The 21,805-nt window shown below is 37.7% G+C and overlaps 1 long non-coding RNA gene across 3 annotated transcripts in view; it reads right to left on the bottom strand.

The window, feature by feature from the left end:
- The window catches only part of LOC146545047 (uncharacterized), a 114,036-nt gene that overhangs the window by 53,098 nt on the left and 39,133 nt on the right, over nt 1–21,805 (bottom strand). Inside the window, exons 2-3 of one of the 3 annotated variants that reach the window (XR_014881506.1) lie at nt 14,366–14,516; nt 10,572–10,675 (exon numbers count right to left, since the gene is read on the bottom strand). This is a non-coding gene — a long non-coding RNA (uncharacterized LOC146545047). The other 2 variants (XR_014881504.1, XR_014881505.1) reach the window with 2 other exon arrangements.

Genomic DNA, 21,805 nt, shown 5'->3' with positions numbered 1-21,805 from the left:
TTCTCCAGAGTACCTCTTTAAGACTGCCCCAGATTTTGATGCTTTGTCCCACATAATGCAAAGCTTTATAAATTTCTTCAGTCACTACCCCAATCTTTATGTAAAGTCATTTGAGAAGCTTTTTTACTTTTCTGCAATGGGATTTGGGTAGGGCTCTCCTTTCAAAGCCAATAGCACATCAGTCTGCTCTTTCTTCACAGTTATTACAGTTCAGTTTGAAATGTACCCGTCGCAGACTTCTCAATCTTACTTTCATTTAACCATGTAGTTGAAAAGTCTTGGCCTTATTCCTACCATGACTGTTTTCTTACTGAGTAGCTGTATATATTTTAAAAGGCCAATTCAGCTGAAAAGGTATTATAATGCATGTTAAGTCTGAAATGACACTTCCCCAAATTCCTGTACTATTTTCTATTCTCTACCAAAAAGAAAAATAAATAAAATCTGTAACAAACAATTTGGTTAATATATGTTGAGATCTCACAAAGGATTTATCACCAAAACCCTTTAGAAAAGAGATTTTCAGGTACAGCAAGATGTGTTGAGATATGTACTTGGTCCAGCTTGTATCCTGTTGCCCTGGCTTCCAGGTCTGTGCATAGCTATAGCATCATGATTTCCCACCATGACTGAATGCTTATTAAATGGAGGATATTTTATAACTGCAGAAAATGCCAGTATTATGGGGTAATAATTAGTGATAGCAATTTTTTAGAATTCTCATAAGAGAAAAAGAGCTTAAAAAGCTAAAAGCAAATGGAGTTAAGTAAGGGAATGTCATCTGGCAAAGGCTGAAAATGTGTGACAAAACATGTGCTTTCATTTGTGTAAGCATACAAACTACATAAACACACATGCAAGCAATTGCTTTTCATTCTGGCTTTTCATTCTACCTCCATTTCCAGTGGTCCCAGCTGAAATTCTGCTGTATTTATCTGGCTTCTTCAAGTGTTACCAGCATTAAAGATGAGCTTGCTCTCATTAATCTCAAATATGGATTTTACTACCACTATCACAAATTTGAAGTCAGTGTCGTGCTCTCTTGTCAGTCTCAAACACATTTTAAGAAACACACACATAAATTGTGATTCAAGATTGCTAAAGGTCCTCCTGCCTCGGTGAAATCTCCTAATGATTTTAATTACAAGATATCCCAGCAACTACTACCAGCAAGAATGAACGGTTATTGTTGAAATGAGTCTTAAGGAAGTAAAGTTTTTGGAATCTTGGTTAAAAGTCAATTGAAACTTTTTTATTATGTGCAAGGAAAAAGTTGAAAATTACCTCTGTTCATGCATGGTTCAGCCTGGAAAAACTCACTAGCAGTGCTAATATTTAGTCTAGAAATAAAACATAACCTGTACACATTGTCAGCTAACATACATGTTAAAATACACACATCTGCTCTTGTAGATTCCCCTCTCTGAGCATTAACCTCCATTTCCCACTGATTTTCCATTTGAATTATCAAATGAGCCATTTGGTCAGCTCAATGACAGTAAGGAGCCACAAATAAAACATCCGCTAATTCAGTGGGAAAGTTTTATGTATCCTGCAGTTCTTTATCTTTAGGAAAACAATATTATATACTGATGTTAGGGAGTTTGGCACAGTACAATAATGTTATTTTCATCAGTGTAGACACAGTAAATAACCCTCTGACCCAGCTTGGAAGGTGCAGCCATACACATGTACTACACATATATTAACTTATGGTAATGTCTTGAGAACTGCACTTAGGCTTTTAATAGTACCATTATGATCACATAAGTGATTACTTTTTCTTACTCAGAGGATCTTCTATTTGCATTTAAGATGTAAGATGTTTGCTAAAGTTGGTGAAGATTTTGCCATTGTTTTAGTCCTGTTGACATTATGAGACAATATTTTCTGGGAGCATCAACAAGACTCTCACTTCTCATATCCATTTAGAAAATTTAGATTGGTCCCAATTACTAACCATTTACTAATGCTGAAATGTTAAGTGCTAAAGGCTCTCTCTTTAAAATTTCTAGCCAAGGATTTTAGCAGGCAAGAAAATTACCTTTTTACTAATGTATTAAACTCAAACTATGTTTAAGCTGTTGAGAGGAAAGAAGAGAAAAGCATGGAAGCTAATAACATCAGTGGTACAGCATGCAGCGTGCACCATGCACAGAATATATCCGCACTTTTAGCAAGGTGATGCCAAGAGCTTTTCTAGCTTCTTACTAACTTGGCAGTGGCTGTGCTAAGGGGTGGTGGTGGACCTGCTAGCTAAGAAATGATGATACTTAATTCTACTGTCAGAAGAAATCAGGAAAGTTGCATGGAAACATCTGATGGACTCACAAGAAAAGCTTGTGAGCTTTTCTTACCAAAAGGCATAGCAGTCACCACTGTGCTGAAGGTAAGATACCCTTGAGTCAAGTGAAACAGCAGAACTAATCTTAGCATCAGCAGGGCAGCCTGCTCTTCCTCTGCTCTTTGCAGCGCTTAAATGCTTTTCCTGGAGGAGGCAGTCTTCCCACTGAACATGTGCTGGCACAAATACTCATCCTGTAGTAAAAGATGGCAGAGAACAGAGAGAAAGTACCATCCCTTCGTTTTCAAGCAAGTAAAGCAGCAATTTTCTGTTGAGGACCACCCTGGTCACGAGGTGCAATTCATCCTCTGCCCATGGTAATAGCAAAAACCACAATAGAAATAATGGCATTCAAAAAAGTAGAGGTGGTTTCTCAGGACAGGGTCCGTAAGTAAACTTCAGAAAAGGCTGCAACCCAGATACATACTCTGACTGGGAGAGAATAAGGAGTTTCAGTCCCCCTTCTGAGCCGGTCATATTATAAGAATTGCTGTCTGGTATGATTGCCTCCCTTGTTACTCCATCTTCAAAAATAAAGCACAACAAAGTGGGTGAAAGAAAAGCAGGAAAATACACCTATGTCTCTCCCTGTAGCGCACAAGAAGGAGGGCAAACTTTGAGATGTGCGTTCCCCATCCTTCAGGGCTGAAAGGACCTTCTGTTGTCCCAAGACCTTCCAAGTATTACTGAGCAGGATACACTCATCACAGAAATCTTTGCAGTCAGTGCAGAATTTGCACAAGTAAGTGCCATCATTGGGAGAAAACAGAATTACAGAATTAGACAGAAGGAAGTATCATGAAAATCGGAGATACATGCACTTCCATAAAACTAGAAATAGAATAAAGAATTCACTCTGGGAGAATTAACTGAAACAAAATGAGAGGTTTATTTATGTATTTTCAAATGGAGCAAATTCATCATAATGATTACATATAAAAATTAATAAGTGGATGTGGAAAATAGCATTACTGCAGCAGTTGCTGTGTTCTTCAGGTATTTTCTGTGAGAAAGCCATATCTGTTTATCTCCAGTGAAACTGGCAAGTTTTTAAATGAGGTTTTGCCAAAAACTTTTGTTAACCATAACATATGAGAACGTAAGAACATATGCCATGCCTTCTGGGCATGATTATAATTTAACTTATGGCAACATAAATCATGAGTTACTTCAGAGAAGCTGAAAAGATTCAGTCAGAAAGAAAATCAAAGCCAGAGTGCTCTGAGCTGACTGGGATGGGATACAGGTGTGAGGGTGTAACAGCTCTGTAACTTTCCCTAAGATATCTTTTACTGAGGGGACAAAGTTGCCAAGAAACTGGCTGTTCTGTTGGGAAAGAAAAAAAAAAAAAAAAGAGGCACAAATGTGAAGAGGCAGCACCCCATGAATTTTGCATCTCCCAGTTAGGTTTTTTTCCTGCCCTAAATGCTTGTCGCTTTTAACCTGCTGGTCATGCCCCCCGTTAACCAAGTGGGTCATGTGTTTAGTAGGCTGTTTTCCTTCCGTTACATCTAAGAACTGGACTTCAGAACTAACATAATTTGTTAGTTCATATGTTTGGCACCATATGTTTGGCTTAGGACATCTCTCTCTCAATCCTCTATGGTTGAAATTATGAATAAAGTAGGAAAAAGTACTTAATGCTGAATCACCCTCATCTCCAAACCAACATTTCTTTATGAATGACTGAAATTCTCCTGAAGCATGCAATGCTGGGAAGGAAAATAATCACACTCACGAATTTCCATGCAGTCTTGTGAGAACAGCTTAGCTAAAACCTTGGCCAAGATGAACTAACTCAAAGGTGTTTGTGTGTGCTAAAAGTAAAACAAAAATCTGAATATATTTTCCCTCCCTTTCACTGCCACCCCTTTGACAGCCTCCCAGAACACTCTGTGTTGTGGGTCAGGACTTCAATAAGGTGGCAGGATGGTATAAATTATAGTGCCTTTCCTCCATGAACAGTGAAGGATAAAAGCAAAGAGAGTGAGCTGTAAGTCTAGCTGACAGCTTTGCTAACTCTGGGAGCCACCAAGGACGGGCATGGTGGGATTTGTGGGAGCACAGACTCCCATGTTCTGCTGTCACCACTCATCCACAGTATGGGAAGGGAAGGGACACAGTGTTAATTTCTCTTTTCCTGGCCTTTCAAAACTCGGACAACAAACCTAAATTATTCTGGGATAAAAAGAGTCCATCAAACGACAGCATATAAACAGTTTTTTTCTCTACAGAATCTGTTTGTGCACTGTTTTTTCCAAGAGGCGTTTCATGCTAGCCACTGCAACCTATCTTCACCCTGCTGTAATGAATGTCAGCTTGTGCTGGCCGGAGGCCACCACTCTGCAGGATTCCTCTCCATGGCGCTGGGGATCGGACCAGAGACACAATCATTTCAGGATGCAAAGTGCTGAGAGGTGCCACCAAGTGCAAACTCACTCTGTCAAAAAAACATCCTCCGGCAATAACTTTGCCACAGGCTTTAAGCGAGACTAAGTATTCTATGCCCTCCAATAGCCTAGCGTGAGCACAAAAACTGTGTTGTGCACGAGTTAATCTGACAAAAATGCAACTCTCAGCTCAGACTGGCTGTGGATCAATCCTTCCCTGGCAGGTGAGAAAGCCAGGCAAGGAGCTAGGCCGTGTGGAACTGCAGCTGAGACAGAAGTTTGGTGACAAGCACAGTATCACTCCAACAGGGAGAAAACATTTTGACAGATGAGCTTTACACCAGAAATTTCAATTCCTGTCAAAATCAAAACATCTCAAGGGAATGTATTATTTTTTAAGACATTTTTCTGGAAGTGCCAAAATCTTTTCAACTCTCTTTTTTTATTTTTGCATATTAAAAGCAACAAAATATTGTGTTTAGATACAGCAAAAACTTTTTTTCTATTTTCATCAACTGGTTTTATGACATTTTTTTGTGACACCACATAGTAAAATGTGAATTTATTGTAGCCGGTAATTTTATATTATGATATGTCAACATAATCATAAAACACTGTCAAAACATTATGTTTCCTCAGTTTTCATTTCATAAAGACTTTAAGACTTTCATTTTACTTTAACTCAGGATGCAGTAAATGAAGCAGTATCATAATTTATCACGGGGTAAGGATTCTATTTTGTGAACTGTTGGTACACAATACTACTCCTCAATTTTATAATACTGTACTTCAGAGAGTAACACAAAAACTCTCCTCTACCTGAAAATGACTGGAAAAGGTTCTTTTCATTGCTAAAACTACATGAAAACTAAACAAAAAAAGATAAATATTTGTCTTTTTTTTTTGGACAAGTCTGAAAAGACCCTGAGTTTGAGATAAGCCATGTGGTAGACTGGAAGAATTCAGTATTTTAGGGATATTGATAAAGAGTAACTGATAAAGAATTTTTCTCCAATTTTAATTCTATCCCAGTGACTTCTGCAACACCATAGCTCTGGTCTCTCAGGGTTGCTATTCTTTCCTGCTTCTGATATGGGCTCAGATGTGAAAGCACATAAAGTGCAAAGTGATAGTGAAATCTACTTGAGGAATAAAATGAGCTTTGCAAATGAATAACAGGAGAACATTCAGGTGACTAGCATGTGGATTTTTAAGCTTTAGTTAATATAAAACTAACATTTCCCTTTTTAAATTTTGCATGTTATATACAAAATGTTTTGAGGTGATTATTCTTTTTTAATATTTGGATTCATAGAATTTTAGCAAACCAACAAATAAAAAAACCTGGAGATGATTTAACTGGTAAGGCCACAACTTAATTACTGTGTTCAGTTTGGGACTCCTCACTACAAGAAAGACATCACAGCCCTGAAGTGTGTCTAGAGAAGGGCAACGAAGCTGTGAGGGCTCTGGAGCACAAGTCTTATGGAAGTGAACTGGGATTGTTTAGTCTGGAGAAGAGGAGGCTCATGGGAGACCTTGTTGCTCTCTACAACTCCCTGAAAGGAGGATGTGGTGAGGTGGGTGTTGGTCTCTTTGCCCGTATAACTAGCAATAGGACTAGAGGGAATGGCCTCATGTTGCAGCAGGAGAGGTTCAGATTGGATGCTAAGATTAATTTATTCCCAAAAAGAGTTGTGAGGTGCTGGAATGTGCTGCTCAGGGAGGTAGTGCTATCACTGTCACTGAAAGTGATCAAGAAACTTCAAGTGATCAAGTAGATGTGTACTAAAGAACAGGGATAGTGGACATGATAGTGGTGGGCTGGACTGAGTGGTCATAGAGGTCTTTTCTAATTTAAATGATTTCATGACTGTGTGATTCTGTGAATTAATAGATTCACATCTTTTTATGAAGTTTTATTAAGAAATCTGCTGAGGACACTAACTAATTACCAAGTTAATGTCTCTGTACAGTAAACACAGACAACCAACTCAAGCCACTTTGTTCCTACATTGTCCTTACAAATTAATGCATCACATCTCTATCCATTTCTTTTAAGGTAATGGGATTCTTTTTCCACCTTTTCTTTTAAAGGAATGTATATAAATATATATATGTGTATATTTTTAACAGTGCAAAACAATTTCTAGCTCAGTGACCTCAATTCTTACCCTAAAAAAGTGAAAATTTTGTCTTTTCCTTTTGTCACACTTGCCAGACTTTATGAATAGCAAGGAAAGAAGTAGACATTTGTCAGACTTTCGGTTATCTAAAATACTTATTACTTCGAGCTACTTCAGTGTCCTTGAAATTTCTAAACCATAAGAAGTAAACTGTGCAGGCATGGTTTGAAGAGACAAGATTTAAATGCTGCTTAATTCCTCTTCCAATTTTGGGAAATGAGATCAAGGTTTTCAAGAGAAAGTCCTTCTCACATCAGAATTGCTGATGTGTCATCATACAGGAAAAATAATATGTTGCACATCCCTGAAACACAGTAGTGATCCTTATGTTTAAATATCATAGTCCTAGAGTTTATGTCTTGTTATATGACAGATACTCTCCATTTAACACAAATGTAACAGATGCTTTTCTCTGCTAATGAGAGGATTACAAGCCACTAGGAAGCTGTTGTGCAGGACATTACATACCTGTTAAGTTCATCACATATTTTCCTATGTCCCTCACTTGAAACCAGTCAGATAACCTCAACCAGTTTGTGACTGAAGGGGAAAACACCTCCTGTGAGTAACCCGCTCTATTAATCTTTTTGATTTTCAGTACAAAAGACAAAAGTTAAAAAAAAAAAAAAAAAATCAGTTATTTTTGTCAGGCTCTGGGCCAGCATGCTATCTACTCAAGGAATGTTTCACCATCCTCTAGAGCAAGGACTAAAACGGACGAACTTTCCCACAGATTCTGCCAACGTGTTTCAATTCTGCCTGTAACAACAGTTCAGCTATTCCCAGCACCCGGTTTCTTGTGAGCAGACAATCTCAGTCCAGCTAAATTTATATTAAGAATTTGTACTGAAATGTAAATTTCGACTTCATTTCCCTCTGTGTTTTTCTGAGATATCTATGCAAACACTGCAAACTTCACCATCAGCACAGCAAAACCATATGACTTTAAAACAAATAGGAATCTCTTACAAACAGGGACAAACAGTCTAATTAGCTGTTAGTATTTCAATGTCATCCAACCATGGGAAGACTTGGCAGTGTCCACATTTTGCTTGAGCTGAGCAGAAAGTTATCCTAAACATGATTGAGTCAAAGGTAATGGGGAAAGGTGATTTCTACCTGGAAGGGAATAAATCACATCAGTTTTCTATTTCTGCTTTGGAAATCCAGAAACGGCATTCAATTTTATTGAGACCCTGTTGAGCGTTGCCAGAGGCTTACAGTGTATCTCATATGAAGTAAATTGTTATAAATTTAGGAAAAAGATAAATTTAAAACATATCTAAACTTTCTTGTTTGCATTTAAAAGCTGGATTATTTTTTTTATTGTAATGAGCATCTGACTTTGCCAGGAATGGCCAGACTATATACACTATCTGCTTTATTTCAATCTGTCTATGACAATGACCACAATGACCTTTTGTCTGTATAATTCATTGTAAGAAAGTATTTTTGCATGACAATATTGCTAGGAGAAAAAAATAGCACTGAAAGCAGAAATGTAATGGGTAGTTCTACGTAGATGTGATAGTGGAATGCAGATTTGAGTTAATATGGTTTTAAATAGAAAATCTTTTTCATCTTCCCACTTCCACCCTTAGGAAAAAGCACGATGGATCTAAAATAACCTCATTCAGTGACCTATACTTTGTTTCAGTACTGGAAAATAATGGAAAAAATTACCTGTTGTTAAATAGAAGGTGTTATTTCCTTTATGCTATGTAGTCATTCGTTAATACAGCAGGTCAGATTTGCACCTGCGTAATAGCTCAGTTGCTGAATTCCCATTTCCATCAGGATCCAAGCAGCAGCTTCCTGGCCAGGTCCAGCCACCTGACACTTCCCTCTGGCCCATTGCCCTTCCCTGGGAGCCAACAGGAACCTGCACCATAAACCTCTCTTCCTGTGCCTACAACAAGCTAGCAGCTGTGAGGTTGAGCTGCAGTGAGCACCTCCACGTGGAAGGAAGGCATAGGGCTGAAGGGCTCTTGGACTTCCACGTGAGCATGACTAACATAGAGCAAACCACAGTGCAATCCAGGACATCTCTGCTATGGTTTCGGCACATTCCTGCACCCAGTACATGTGCACTGGGACAACTTGCTGCAGTTAGATGTAGGCTGGAAGAGTTCAGAGCTTCTCAGGCTGAAGCTGGTGACCAGCACTACACTGAGAAAGCCACAGAGATGCTGATGAACTCTTTTGGATTTCCATTTCGGCCCTACTCCCAACACGAACATGCTGGCACAGGCCCAGCATACAGTGCCACTTAGCATCACATAAGAAGCTTAATTACTTTAACTACAGGTTATGAGAAAAGCAAACAGGATCACGGATATAACCAGTTGCAGCCAAAACATGTTTTGCACCCATCAACAGCTACGTGCTTCAGGACAGGTGAAGAGGGCAGCTTGCTTGGTGACTCATCCTGGCCAAAGTCTTCACAGTGTGTTAGTGTATTTTCTGTGTGTCTACAGTCCTGATGGGGATATTTTTTTCTGGGGTACATTCTTTCTCTTTTTCACATGCTTTGAGAGCCATCCTTGATCTCATCAGAAGATTTAAGCAGAGAACAGCATGTGTCTAGGAGATGTCTCCATGGGTCTGCTTTCTTCATATCACTCACACAAAACACAGTGCAGCTACAAGTGGCAGATATACATCAGCCTCTGTAGATAAACAGCTTTGTAGAGTGGGAAAGAGCTGGAGAGAAAGACTTACTATTAGGGAGGTAGCCTACACAGAATTTTCTATTTAGCATTTGATTGCTTTTCATAGGATTTATTCTTGCAATGCCATACAGATTAGACATGCCAAAACACTGGCTGAGGTTTTTTTCTAAACATAAATCCTACAGAGTGTAATGAAAATGTCAGTAGCGAGCCTGATCTGTTCTGCATGTGTGTGCTGCAGTGTAACCCTAAGTGAGTTTGATAAAGCTTAACGAATTCTGCTTCCTTCAGAGCACTGAGGGATGAACTTCCTTCTCAGGACTAATTGCTTTGAAGACCTTCAATGCCTCATTTAATAACTATAGTGAGGGCAGGGAGAAGGGCTTGGGAAGAGGAGAGAATGAGATGTCACAATTTCCCTGCTGTTTTCAGGTCATATTTTTTGTGCTATATTCATCTGAAAACAGAAAATGTGAGAGTGGAATAAAATGTTCCGAGTAACTAAAATGTCACTGTGACTGATGCCTCATGCTGGTTTCCCAAAATGCTGAGAATGAGTTACAGGACAAAACTGAAGGACCACTTCAATCCCCACCACCACATTCAGCACTACTGCCAACATGAAAAATATTTGCCATTCTGCAGAACAACTCCTTGACTTAGTCAGAAGTGACTATCACCACAGCTTTCTAAATAGATGTAAGACATCAGCAGTATCTGATTTCAGACCTGTACATAAATATACAGATACATGGGTAACAGGAAGAAAGGAGTCATTTTTAGTCTAGAAGAGGCACACTTATTGAGTGCAGATCAGGATGCTTCTAATACTCTCAGGAGATTAAAAAAGGAGATTTTCTAAATAAAGGGCTCCTCTTTTACAGGCAGCTTTTTCAACTAAGATAATATATTTAAGAACTTTACAGGTAACTTGTTATTGTCTTTTAAGGCAATTTTAAATTGGGAGATATCATTTTACCTTTCAATTTCTCCAACATTAATCAAAATTCCATGTGGTTTCTGCAAGGAGCATAAAGACTGAAATCCAGCTTACTTTTACATCTCCAGGTGCATTCATTCTGCCTTAAAAAGAGAAACAAATTATGGTTTAATGACAGATGAAATGCTAGGATAAATAATTTCTTTTACAAAATACAAAAAAGAAAAAAAAGAAAAAAAAAGCAGATAAAAAAAAAACAGAAAGAGGTCTTCAAAAACAGATGTCCAGCTCCAGATACAACCCTGTAGTGATCCAAAGGAATCACAGGGGAAACTGAGGCAGCAGAATCACTCACTCTCTACAGCCCAGGTGGAACAATGGAAGATGAACAGTGCCAGGATTTTACCCTGTAGGAGCTATCTAGGCTCAACGCTAACATGTGATCAGCATATTAAGACACAAGACTCTGATACTGATTAATAATAGAGGAGACTGTATAAATAAAAATTATATTTAAAAGGATTTCTGAAGGATCCTTAATATGATTCTTTATATTTTTATGCTAACAGTGAAGTAAATTTATTGTCAATGTCTGTATTACAGCCAGAAAAAAAGCAATTTTTCATTGAAATAATCACAGCCAAATTACAGTTCATATTTCTTAGATGGGAACATGTACTCTCAGTGAAATTTGTCTTGAGATTTTTTATTCATTTTTCTAGCTAAAAATCAAGGAAAGAAAAATGTGATTTAAGTTACTTGACAAGATATGGCTTTTCAGAAAACCAATTTTTATTCTAGTAAGGAAAGAATAAAAGAGCCGAGACACTTCTGATCACTCAGAAAAGAATGTTATATTCAAATTAGTTAAGAATGGAAGTGATAAGATTAAGATTAAAAAGATAATGTAAAAAAAAAAAAAAAAAGACAATCTCCCTGATGTCATGCCATTGTTTTCTAATGCCCTAAATGTAATACTTCACATTTTTTCCTTGCATCTAATAAGACTTCATAACAGTGCCTAAATGCATTCACTGAATTTACTGCCCTGTATTTTTCCCTTCTTCATGAAGGCTAATCATTATGTTTCTATGCAATAATTGCTAAACTCTTTGTGTCTATGATTAAAAATATTTGTCTGAGCCATGACATCCGCTCCAGCCACTCGCATAATCAACTCAGTATTTCTTGTATGATTTGCTTCTTATTTTCTTTATTCAATAGGCACAGAGTAAGTAGTGAAGTTCAGGGCTGGGCAATTAGTAGGAAAATATATGCATATTCAGTCTTATAAAATAAGAAAAGTGACCAATGGTACTGCTATAGTGGTCAAAAATGGTAAAAAGAAAAGTTTATGGCATTTATTCTATTATACTTTGTATCTTTACAGTGCAGTTTGCTGTATCCATTTTGTAGCCATTTTGAAAGCAGGTGTGTAGCGTCCTCCCAAATGTTTGTGTAAATAACTCCAGAGGACCAAAAATCAAAGCTGTGATGTACACTGAAGGGAGAACAGAAGAAGGAACCTGTGTTGCACTGTCCCCAAAAAGGCAAAGTGATGTTGCATTTAAGAGGCCTTCAGCAGAGGATGTCAACTTCAAGTCAAAAGGACCTGAGGTCTCCTTCAGGTTTTTCTGTGTTGCACTTCCAATTCAGGATTACTGTAGCAAAACAGAAGCAAAGTTTACACTCGTCCTTCTAGCTCTTAGTCTTCAAATTTTTGAGGCTCATTTATTCTGTTTCCACAGATGCAGTCAGATTATCACTTCATTAATTCTTCAAGTCATGTCCGTTATTAATCAAATTCATTGTACTCTTTGAAATGTACCAGTTGTCTACTGGATTTGTCTTCTCTCTAGGTGCAAGGAGCAACTGAAGGAACTGGGGCTGTTTAGTCTGGAGAAGAGGAGGCTGAGGGGAGATCTTACTGCTCTTTTCCAATATCTGATAGATGCTTACAGAGAGAGCGGGGTTAGTCACTTCTCACTGGTGACAGGTTATGGGATGAGGGGAAATGGCCTCAAGTTGCATCAGGGTAAGTTTAGGTTGGATATCAGGAAAAACTTCTTTACAGAAAGGGTTGTTAAGCACTGAATAGGCCCAAGGGAGGTGGTTGGGTCACCATCCCTGGATGTGTTTAAAAACCTTTGGATGTGATGCTCAGTGACGTGATTTAGTGGAGGGTTGTTAGTTAGGGTAGTATGGTTGGTTGTGGTTGGACTTGATGATCTTTAAGGTCTTTTCCAACCTGAGCTATTCTATGATTCTGTGATTCTATGAATATCTGGAAAAGAAACAAAACAAAACAAAACAAATAAACAAACAAAAAAACCCAATAATATTTCTAGAAATAACAGAGAAAGTGCAGTTAAAAGCCATTTTTCTATTCCAGCTTAGAAAGACTTCCTCTTTTCATTTTTCTGTGTTTTAGGTAATAATAATCTTAACATGCTTACTTTTGCAAATTTATTTTAAAAGTCAGATGGAAGCTCCTTCTGTAAGATCAGTTCTATGACAAAAGGCACTCTGCCCTGCCCACAATCACTGACTAAAACACTGTTTGCTGAATGAATCCTGAACTGTTTTCACAAAAATGTGGTTACTCCTTCAAGTCATTACACTGATCCACTGATCAATCAGCTGGAAACAGTCTTTCACAATTTTGAGGGAGCAAAGGAGCCATAACTTTATACCAAATATTTAAAAATATTACAAAATACTTGTTTTGTAATATAGGTTTTGATTTGTACCAGATTTTTGGGAACTTCTTCATTGTTAAAATGAAATTAAAAGAAATACTGGTCTTTGCTCAGCAAATTCAGAATGCTCTATCCTGCAACTGAAGTTTTTGAGAGCTTTTACCACTTCCAGTTTTGTGTTTCTCTGGAAAGAAACTCAGATTGTAGGCATATTAAATAAATATGCCTTTTATAAATGCATGTGATATTTATTGTCCTTTTTCCCCAACTACCAAATACACCAGAGAGAACTACATCTGAAGTAAACTATATGGATCAGCCATAAAATTCCATAGTTCTCATTCTGCTCTCTCTTTAACCTCAACACAGTGTTATTTTTCTATCTCAGTTTTGATTAGTGGATAGGGCAAATAAAAGTCATTTTCTGTGCTGTTTTAGTATGTGTTTGTACATGTTTGTGTATGTTATTTTGGGGGCACTGGAGGACAGACTGTTCCGTCACTAATGATCTCTGTACCTAAAAGATGAACTATTTTTTATGTTTGAGCAGCCAAGAAATCAGACTTCCTTTATAAATGTGAACACTGGAAGTAAACCTTTATCTCAAAAGCAAGGTCTGAAAATTGATCAAGAGTCCAAAAAGACTTATCATGTAAATTGATAGTATTGTCCTATTATTGTCTCATAAAGGCCTAGATTCATCTCTATGAATATCTGCTATCCAAAAGCAATTATTTTTGGATAAGATATTCATCCAGATTCCCTCTATATTCAGCAGAAGGTGATAAATACCTCACAGTTTATTGACTGTGGGTTGGTCATAGATGCCTATACTTTAGACTACTAAACATAGTACAATCAATTCCCTCCCTATACACCACCATCTCATTCAGTTCACTTTTCCAGTGAGTTGTTTTCTTCTCCTTTGAAATTTGGGATTTTTAAGAATTTTCTCTTCTCGACTTAGCAGACAATTTTCTTCCTTCTGACTAAGACTGACTCTGGTATACCAAGTCAAGGAGAAAAATGAAATCATGAATAAGTCCATGAATAAGAGCATTATCAGCCTCTGTGTGAGTATGCAAAGGCTAAGGTGAAGTTATCTCTCCTTTTGCACACCCTCCATTAACCTACCTGGCCTCCAAGGAAGAAGGTGAAACAGATCTAGAAAGTTTGTCCTGCTGCTGCTTTGCTGGTTGCCCATCTGTTTCTTCTCTGCACCATTCTGCACCCATCCAGTCTATATGAGTCCATGCAGCTCCTCTGCACCAAACATGCAAGCTATCTTGAAGACCATAATTTAAGACCATTAAAACTAGTTTGAACAGAAACTTTATATGTATATATAAAGTATATGATTTATTTGTAAGTAATAAATTTATACAATACACACACATACAAAAGGTAATGTAGGTTGAAACATGCAAAGCCTGTGGCTAATGAAACCCAGCTCCTTACAATCTGTTTGTCTTGCAATGCCTTTCTCTGTATGCTATGCCCTAGTAAGACTCAGCCAGGGAAAATGCTTCATTTATAACCAAAGCTTTCTCTTTTCAAAGCCTTCTAGTTCTCTGGTCCAAAAAAAGGTATTTGTTAGGTATTTAGCATATTCTTTTATCCACTTATAACTAACTCAGTTAACTCAGTCTCAGAACAGTTGCTTGAAATCCTATACTATAAACAGGGTCCTCCCACTTCATCTATGTGAAGGTAAAGTGCTCTTTGCCCACTTAAAAGTAATTTCTTTAGCCTCTACAGGATTCTGGTAGAGAATTTTATGCTGTTTGCCTCATAGAAAAAAAAAAAGATTTAGAATACTTAAACCCCATAACTTTCTCTGTGTTTAGTACTTTGGCCAGCAGATCTGTACGTGCTCTAACAGTCATCAATTTACACACAAAAAACCTCCTTGCAGCTCTGGCCTCATCACTCTCACTTGTTCCCCTTCTCTGCTATGTAAGCAAATGGAAAGAGTGAAAATACTGCCATTGGAAATTCACTAATTGAGTTCTAGTAATTTCATTCCAAGTGTTTTGGAATTTCTAATGAACTCTGAAGCAAAGTTCATTGTCTTTCAGCTGCTTGACATACTTCTCATCCAATTTAACATTTATAAACACAAAGAAAAATAAATTCTTGATGTTATATTTGCATGTGAAATCCTGGCTGTGCTCTGAGATTGTTGTTTAAGAAATACCAAACTCTCATTAGTGGTGAACAAAAGTCTGAGCAAAATCACTGCTTCTAGAATAAATAAAATTAAAAAATGAACCAAATACATGCAGACACCCACACACATAAAGACAAATAAACAATGATGCTGAACTTTCTGGTGGGAAAAATGTATAACATTTCTGCTAAAATTACTGCATGAAAAACCATTTTCACAAATTAATTAAGCATTATTTACATTTTAAATCACTTGTTACATTACATTTGCAATTATTATACACCCAATAAAGCAAAATCATTAAAGAAAGGCCTTTTGTGTAGATAAAAGGGGAACAAGTACATTTGAACTGCTGGTATAAAACACAGAAATTATTTAACAGCTGTGAGAAGGGAGAGTAGACATTAATTTATGAGTAGGCTTTTTTTTATGTTACAAGTTCTGCTATACTACTGGATTTCCACCAGTTTAAAAAATCTCTTAATGTGAGTAGGAAGGTAAGAGCTTCCATATTCTTTATCTGACATGGTCCACACTGGTAAGAGAAGTACCTATAGGTGGAGGAAACTGCCCATAAATGAAGCACCCACTCTTCATAGACATCCTGCAACACTGTCCACTGGATTTCGTTGCTCCTTAAGACAGCTTAAAGATATTAACTTTGAGATCTTCAGTTCATCCAAAATGACAGATTTCTAGAACGAGGAGAAATGTAAATTTATCTGTGTATGTGGAAAGGGCTAACACATTGGACTGTATGTAATTCTGTAGCAAGGCCTAGACAGTGAAGAGTGACCGGAAGGAGGTGACATAATAACCTCTGAAAGAGAAGATTTTCCATGCAATATGTTAGTGTACCATAGAAAATAAGGGCAGGGAACAAAATCACCAAAACCATAAACTGCACAGAATCAAGGCAAAAGATATCTGCCACGTTCCCTACTGGCAGTAACATGCAAAGCAGGATGCTGTTCTGTTGGGTGTAATTAATGCTTTTTACACCTTTTTCAAGAGTGGCACCTTAAAAGTAAATATCTGAGGGCTTATTTTTTGAATGTTTGTGTGTCTTTTATGAACACAGTTTTGTTTGGAGGTTTCTCAAACATGAAATAGTATGCAATATATTTTGCTTCTGTAATGTCGTATATAAATACATGTATTTTACCTTAGCATAGTTTGCTCCTGTGAGATGCAGGGCTGCCTGTGGTTGTGATAATACAATTTCAAAAACATACTAAGCATGCCATATAACAAAGCTTGTGAATGGTACAGCACCAGCACAAAATTTGTTCTGACTCATCTGCCAGAGGGAATCACTCTATACTTATTAAAGGAGGATGCTTACAGACTACCTGGAGAAAAGTAGAAAGATAACTAAATAATGAGGGGAAATCCAGCTGGAATCATTGCTTCTGCCTCTAGGAAGGAGTCATCCACTGGCACCAGTACAAGAACAGATGGGCTTAGCCGCAGCCAGGGGGCGATCAGGCAGATCTGCCTCTAATCTGTGGTGAAATCCCCAGAGGAACATAATCCCTTAGGCCTCCTGGGAACGTATATCATTCACCCAAACCACCCTGAATCATTCATAAAGCCAAGTGGCTGTTGAAATCTGCTAAATGCACATGGCAATTTTCTATCCAATAGACTTCTATTAGCAAAATGTTTCAATGGAATTAAAAGCAAATTCTTCCTGAGACCCCTTTTTTTGGCTGCAAAGCCAGGCTTATTCTAGATCACTTTCCTTCAAGGTGTTCAACATGTGTGTGGTGCTTAGTTTTCTCCTGAAGGAGGTACAAGGCGAAGGTTACAGTTCTTTGAGACTGAGGTCAGAGCACCCAAATTCATCCCTTTCAAGTCACCTGCCTAACTTCAGATGGTGCTATTTCCTGCAGGTAACGAGAGAGCCCTGCTCAGTTAGGCACATATCTTTCAAACAAGAGATTGTGGTATCTAATTTTCAAGTGTGCAGAAATATCTAATGAACTGCTGACCTCAAACGCACACACCCTAAGCCCCAGCTGCCTTGCTACCTGGCAGGAACAGCTCTTCGTGCATAACTGCCCGAGGCACTGAGCTTTTTCTCACTGAAATCAGAACACAAGCAATCTTCATTTATCTTCATATCTCCGTGCTAGGATTTTTCTGCAGTTTAGTGATTGTGAGCATTTCAGTAAACTCACAAAATGAATGTGGGAGATAATTGACACGAAGTATGGTCCTAAGGAAAAACATAAGAAAAAAGAGGGATTCTGACCATCCAAGCTGCAAAGATTTGTGCATTCTTCTAGGATTTTAGGAAGACATTGATGCCATTTTTCCTGGAGCACGCACCAGAACAATGATGCTGGGTTAAATAATCCATTCATCCCAGGTGTTTCTCTGCTGGCAAGATAATGCAGTTCTCCTGCCCTGGTCCTCCTGACTGCAGGGGCAGGTTCAACGTGTGTGGTGGGGTCAGAACAAGTTTGGTTTATTACTCTGCTCCAGGCTGTGGCAAGCATGCCCAGGGAGGCTGGAGAGGGACAATCAAGAAGACTTGATTGCACCATGTACATGACTTTGCTTATCTGTTCCTGTTTTTTTACCTATGTCTCTACTCCTATCCTTGTTTTTGCCATCTCTGTCCTCTTACAACTAAATAATCATAATTAGTTCTGCCACATTGATCTCAGTTTTGCTACATCTATAGCCAAATTTGTGCTTCGGATAAAATTACCTAGGCATTCCTAGGTTTGTGTGATATTTCTGATGTGGTTCTGTAGATATTCCACTCCAACTATCTGTGAAATCCAGCCTTCTCTTACATAACTTGCTCTCAAACATTTGTAAAATCCAGCCATCCTTCATAGCACTATCTATATCCTTTGTCAGGTTCCCACATTGTTATCTGTCACATCCAGCAATTCTAACTATGCCATGTCCAGTGGCTTATCACATCCCATTCAGTTGCCTTCATCTCAGGGCAGGATGCTGTCACCTGCTGTAGCCCTGACATTATTAATATGTCCCTTGACACCTAAGCAGTGCCAGACATATGCTGAATGGATCAGACAAACAACAAAGAAGATAAACTAGTCGTGCATGAGGGAAGAATGGGTAAGTTAAAGTGTAGAGCATCTATGTAGTGTTTTTCCATGTGCAAGTCAACAGCCTAAGGGAGAGGGATGTTGTCTTTTCTTGCATATTTTGAGAGCAAGATTCTTCTAATTTAACATGAGATATCTATCCATTAGAAGCATCTTCATTTTTTTCTGCATTCTACAAAAAAAAAGGCAGGTGGTTCCAAAGGGTAATTAAGACATCAGTGCACGTGCACGTTTCCTCACCCTGTTGTTGATTTCCCTCCGCTAACAATGGAAAGAGGCCCAATAGGCCTCTTATACTAGTTTTCTGACTTTCAGATGGGCAAAGGACATCCATGCCAAAGACAATAATAATAATAGTAATAATAATGTATTAAAAAAAAAACCAACCTATTTTTATTCATCTGCTTATTTATTCAAGTATGTACTGCTATGAACTCCTGCTACTAGAGTAAATAGCAGTGCTTGTATCATCTACTTCAGAGTGTACGTACAGTTCCAGAACATTTTAGGGAAGCATGCAGAAAAAAACTAATGGCAAGTAAGGAAAGTAGGAGGAATGTTTCTTTCAGTCTGACTCACAAGGAAGTTCTGAAAGAAAGGAAATGGTGGATCTGAGCTTGCAGCGGATGAGAGAGTTTGATCACAGGCAGAGAGTGACTTTTTCATTGATGCAGAGGAATTTTCTGATCAGCAATCACCTTTTCTTTGCAAGCTGCAGGCATCCTCTATAAAGGCATGCTGCCTCCTGTGCCATCATTTGGTTTTCACTATGTGAAAATGCCAGAAGGATTTAAAAAGAGACAGACCTGGAAACAAAATCTTGGGCAGTAATATCTGTGTTTCTAGCTCCTAAAACTGGGGACTAGGAGAACCAGGAAGGAAGCAGTGGTTGTTTTCTATCTATAACTGACAGAGTTATGGCCTTCTTGCAGTTTCATAGTTGTGGTCATCATACTGAATGCAGCCTTGGGGAAAGATGGTGGAACTAAGACAGACAAAAAAGAACAAATGACCAGTGAGAAATACAGAATAAAAACTTGTGGTTTGCACCAGGACAGCCCACTCCATCCACATCAAACAATTTAAGTGATAATTTATTTAATCTGAACTTAGGTTTTTTGTTAGTGGCTTATAACATCTACAGTCATTATCGTTTGGAATTTAAGTTCAGAATTTTTTCCTCTGAGGCAAATATTCTAACTCACAAGGGAAAAATTAAATGAATTTTGCCTTTTATTTCCATTTAAATACAAGTTGAAAGATGGGAAAATATTTTAAAGAGATCTGTTTATTCCAGGGGTGGTAAGGAAAATTTTAAACAGTTTTTAGTATATTCTTCACTGCTTTGGCAACTATTGATTTCTTCTCTTTCCATTTGCAGTGCAGCTTTATAAGCTTTATAGTGTCATAGCTACAGGGTGAAGATAAAAGATTTTTGGATACAGAGATCATCATCCACTTACAAGGCTGAAATGACCATCATTAAGGAACATATCTCAAATACATCCTTATTCATTCACATAGAGAAGAGAATCACAGTACAATAATGTGGAATGACTGTGTCATTCATGTACGAATTTGGAAGCTATTTTCTGATTGACGCATCTCAGTGAGTAGCACTAAAGCACTGAGATGTGAGAAAAGAAACACAATGAGCCAGAATAAAATCTGTTCTTCACAAGAGGCTGGTAAGTATTTCTTTCACCCTTGGAAATTCAAATAGAGTGAATTCACACTGATTTGCATCACTTGTGTTCATATATGCATTTATACAGTAGTGATTTCACATTTATTCTGGTTACAAAATTTTGATGGAAGCAAGTATTGATTTTTATTTTTTTTTTAACTGTAGGCAGCTATCTTTGAAGAACTGTAATGGAGTGAGTTACAAAAGAGCAATAATAGGCCTTTCAAAGATCTCATCCATCTGTATTCTTATAAAGCAAACTTCATACAAATAATTTTGATCTTATTTACCCTGCTACCAGGAGAATTTTATGCATTTCAGTAAACTCACAAATGTTTAGTGGCAGATTAACATAAGAGTATCATGTATTCTACACTGTTAACCTTACCATCAGTGGACTTTTCCTACTGCTGCATAGTTTCGTTTTTAACTGGAAACTCCCTATATATTTATCTAGACTTACAAATATGTATATATAATATATATATGTGTGTGTGCATATGTTGCATACCATCATTTTGCTTTTGAAAGACATATATGGCACAATAACAAAGGATAATATTACCAACAGTTGAGCAAATTTCTCACTGATACTGATATACAGAATTGGTCTATTTATTCTGATGACAGGACTAACTGTGATTATCCACACAGACATTCACAAAGGTTGTGTTTTATTGAAAAGTCTGCATAAATACTAATTTTTCTCAACCTTAATTATAAGTAGATAAATATTATCATTATTTTGCACATAGTGGAAATGAGACATTAAATTGCTTATTCAAGAGTGTTCTGAAAGGAAATGGGGTATTTTGAAGCATTACTTAAATTCGCTGTGGTCTCAGCTGTTATACCATGCTGTTTAGATTGGGTTTGATGTGATTATTTGTCCTGGAAAACTCTCCAGCAGATCAACAGGAAGCTTTTAAACAGAAGAAGGTTTTCTCATTTTCAGACTATGGGGCTACAAACATGAAAATTTAGCTAAAAAAAGTAGCCATTGTAGCATTCTTGTCTTGTCCTTAAAGGACAGGCATTTGTTCATTTTCTTTGTGAAACAACTTCCTATATAGGGTTACCCCTGCTGAAACTTCTGTCTTTCCTTCTATTTTACATGCATCAGTCTGAAACTAAAGTTTTCTCCAGAGAGTTAACCACTCAGCTTGCACCTGTGGAATAAACTCTGCATTCAACATTCATCATCCCACAGCTCTGAACATCTCAATATCATGAAAGTTTCTTAATACCACTTGCAGAACTCTTCATCTTCAGGATATTTCCATTCATATCTGAAACAAAGTAGATTTTTATCTTCAACTGGGAAAAGTGAGGTGAATGCTACTGAGCCCTCATCTCTTTCAGATCACCCCTAGATCTTCACTCAGAGCTGCTATGGTTCGTAGGAATCACCAGTACAAAGCACTACCTTAGTTGCTGCTGACTCTTGGCAGCCAGAGTACAGTGCCTCATGCGGGGCTCTTGGATGACTGCACTTTTTGTGTATTTCTGTGTGGGTTCAGTCAGCAGATGAACCATTCTTCCCAGGAAGAGCTAGTTTCTGCCTCTGCCCACTGACATCCTTCTTTCTTTTTCTTTTCTGAAGGCCTATATATCAGAGAAATTCACTT

This window comes from Meleagris gallopavo, chromosome 2 (genome assembly GCF_905368555.1).
Source record: "Meleagris gallopavo chromosome 2, MGAL_WU_HG_1.1, whole genome shotgun sequence".
In the NCBI taxonomy this organism is placed as follows: domain Eukaryota; kingdom Metazoa; phylum Chordata; class Aves; order Galliformes; family Phasianidae; genus Meleagris; species Meleagris gallopavo.
Note: the sequence above shows the minus strand (reverse complement) of the source record. Positions and strands in the feature narration are given on the sequence as shown.